General features: G+C 42.6%; 1 non-coding gene across 1 annotated transcript; it reads left to right on the forward strand.

Annotated features, from left to right (window-relative positions):
• Positions 1-3,094: 3,094 nt before the first annotated feature.
• Trnas-cga (transfer RNA serine (anticodon CGA)) lies at positions 3,095-3,169 on the forward strand. Its single transcript has one exon. It is a non-coding gene; the product is annotated as a tRNA-Ser (tRNA).
• Positions 3,170-3,499: the final 330 nt, after the last annotated feature.

Genomic DNA, 3,499 nt, shown 5'->3' on the forward strand with positions numbered 1-3,499 from the left:
TGAAATATGGTGATGTTTAAGGTGAAGCAGTAAGGTATATAGGCGCGATAATTCCCTGCGCGTGGTGTACGACCAGTCGACGGAAACGTACAGTAAAGTGGACCTCAGATCCTTGGTCGTGAGGTGTGGAGGCATGCCGATGGGATGTCGCCTTGCTGTGTGTCGATTGACGAAGTCATTTCAGCACATACACCAACGTACACAAAACCTACTTCATCCTGTGAGCTTGAACTTGTTGGAACACAGTTAAAACTGAAGGATTTGCTGCTACACACCCATTAAGGCTAATGGCCGGGCTTCATGGAAGTGAAGTAAAAAAAGCGGCGCCTTTTGTTTATTTGTATTTATTTGTGTGACGTTAATCTTATTTTAGTAAAGCTGTTTTAAGGTTTACTTCTAACGAAGCTTACAATATGTTTAGCGCCATAGGCCCACGTTCCCTCTGAAATGAATTCTTTTGTGAATATCTAGCTTTTAGTGTGCATAATGATGTGCATGGTTAATTCGGTGCTAGATATTGTTTGGTTACAATAAATTTTGGCACGAATTTTCATTTTCATTTGTAATCAGTTGCGTGTCCTCCCCTTTGTATAATCCTGTATACTATTTGTGTAACTCTGATCTCTTACATTGTAGTAAACTGGACTGCCACTGTGGCTATTCCTAACTGTACTAGTAGAAGCGGGCTGCGAATGAGCTGTCAAGCATTCTTCAGCACGTTAACTACAGAGACTGTTTTGAGTTTTTTCTTTTTATTCGTTAATTTTAAAATTGTAAAAGTTAATTTCCTAATTCGTATGGATGCTTTGTTTTTTAAATTGTGACAAATTTCCTTACGAGTTTGTGTCAAGTCAACCGCCCAGATTCAACACCTCAGCTACGCCAACAAAAAAGTTCTGCTCTGATGTTTCTTCCTGTGTACTGTTAATGTTAATATTCTTGTCCTCCTGCGCTGAACCCTGGAAAAAAGATGTGTCTCTCATATTTGCCTAAGTAATTATCCGCGTTACCTCTGTCGAAACAACAAATTCTTTCCAACACTTCCTGGTGTGATTACACTTGGCGTTCACATATGAAAAATCGACACACGTTGCACGAAAGAGACGTATAATCGCATTCACAAAATATCAATGCTGAGGTACAACACTGTAAATCAGTACACAAAGGGAACTGCATGACTCCTGTATAGGGGCCGGCCGTTGTGGCCGAGCCGCTCTAGGCGCTACAGTCTGGAACTGAGCGACCGCTACGGTCGCAGGTTCGAATCCTGCCTCGGGCATGGATGTGTGTGATGTGCTTAGGTTAGTTAGGTTTAAGTAGTTCTAAGTTCTAGGGGACTGATGAACTCCAATGTTAAGTCCCATAGTGCTCAGAGCCATTTGAACCATTTTTCTGTATAGGGAAGTAAGGTTATACAAAACATATCATTGCTCATCCTACTATCTGATTGCGTATCAGTAGACTACCTCGACAATGTAACTTGAGCATGGATCGCCGAATAAAAGAGGTACGTTGTCCTATGAAGCTCGATATTCGTATGCATTGTCTACTTTCAGTCAAACGACTATAGGTAAAAAGGGGGTTCTCAGGTGGGCTTGGGCTTCCGTAACTGGCTAAGGTAGATTGATGAATTTTGTTGCAACAGCTCTTTCACCATATGATCTCTTTCACCACATGACATGGATTTTGGTTTGTTAATCATACAGATTTCTCAACTGATTTGTCACTCACTGTACGTGCAATAACGTACGAAACTTTGTTAAGATTGTTGATTAAAAGCTGATGAAATTAGTGGCCAATAATGTGTTGCACGATGAATAAACGCAATTGTCTGTGTACGGCTACACGGCGGCGAACGTTTCTTTGTATATGTGTACTTCAAGACTGAACTCAATATTTCTTGGAAATTGTCATGACAAAAGGGCATTTGGGAAATAAGTTGCACTGTTTCACGCTTTATACGCGAATTTAATAGTAAACGAAACACGAGTTTCACCAACAACATTATTAATTACTGAAAATAATGTAAACGCTTTGCTTCTTAAATCTTCATCCACAATCTAGCCTACACAAAGCAATCTGAACTTACAACAAACAATGTACCGGTACCGAAAAACAGACATATAACTCGACGGCCAAAGCAAGAGTATCTTATAAAATAGCAGACCCCGGACGGTCGTTGGAGATGGGGCCTCTTGTTTTTTACGTGATGTGTGTGTGTGGTGGTGGAGGGGTTGGGGAGACTCCGTTACGAGGACGTAGCCAATAGAGCGGACCGAAAAAGCGAGAAAAGCTCTGAGTTAGCAGCATGCTGTGTTACTCCACGTCTTGGGAACGGACCCAGGGAGATTGGTATTGCTGAGCTCTAAGGGAAGGAACTCACACATCTACACCGTATCGAACAGAAATTTTACAACGGAAACGAAGTGGCCGCTGATATTTAAAGTAATTAAACAGTAACGCTCCATAGCACTCTTTTCCCGAGTAGTAGAGAGCCGAAACGAGCGTCCTTAAGACGTAATGGCAGGGCTGTAGTGATAGAGTGTTGTACAGGGTGTCCGAAAAGTCTTTCACTGAATACATAAATTGATAACTCTGGCTAGAAGTAAGATACAAATATGAAACTGGTGTCTAATTGTTTACAAACTATCAAAGTTTTTTCACACATCAGTAAACTTCCACATGTGCACCGTTGGTAGCACGTAGCACAACTAGGCGATATTCAATTTCAGTCCACACATTAGCCAACATCACTGGAGGGATCGATTCAGCGACTGTGGTTGTCCGTTGCCGCAGCGTTTCAAAATCTGGTACACGTAGTCGCTGATGTTTAAAGTCATTAAACAATAACGCTCCATAGCATTCTTTTCCCGAGTAGTAGAGAGCCGAAACGAGCGTCCTTAAGACGTAAGTAAAGCAGAAAAAAGGAAAAAATGTGAAAGGGTACAAATGACATACCCTTTCAAAGTGAATTATAGTATCGCATAGCAGGGCTGTGGTGATAAGAGTGTTCACAGAAGAGCTTTTGTAAAGTTTGGAAGGTAGGAGACGAGGTACTGGCAGGAGTAAAGCTGTGAGAACGGGGCGTGAGTCGTGCTTGGGTAGCTCAGTTGGTAGAGCACTTGCCCGCGAAAGGCAAAGGTCCCGAGTTCGAATCTCGGTCCGGCACACAGTTTTAATCTGCCAGGAAGTTTCAGGTACACGTGTTCAGTAGACCACGTCTTTGACGTAACCCCATAAAAAGGAGTCTAATGTTGTTAGGTAGGGAGAGCGTGGAGGCCAAACCGTCGGCCCATCACGACCAATCCATCGCCCAGGAAAGGTCATATCTAGATAGGCACGGACGTCCAAACCCCAATGAAACAAGACATCGGAATGATACTGAAACAGCTGAGGAACAGCATACAGTTGCAACATGTCCAGATACACTGCAGATGTGATGGTAGCCTCAGCGAAGAAGAATGATCCGATAATTCGATCGTGCAATAACGCGCACTAA

Source organism: Schistocerca gregaria, chromosome 1 (assembly GCF_023897955.1).
Source record: "Schistocerca gregaria isolate iqSchGreg1 chromosome 1, iqSchGreg1.2, whole genome shotgun sequence".
Lineage (NCBI taxonomy): Eukaryota > Metazoa > Arthropoda > Insecta > Orthoptera > Acrididae > Schistocerca > Schistocerca gregaria.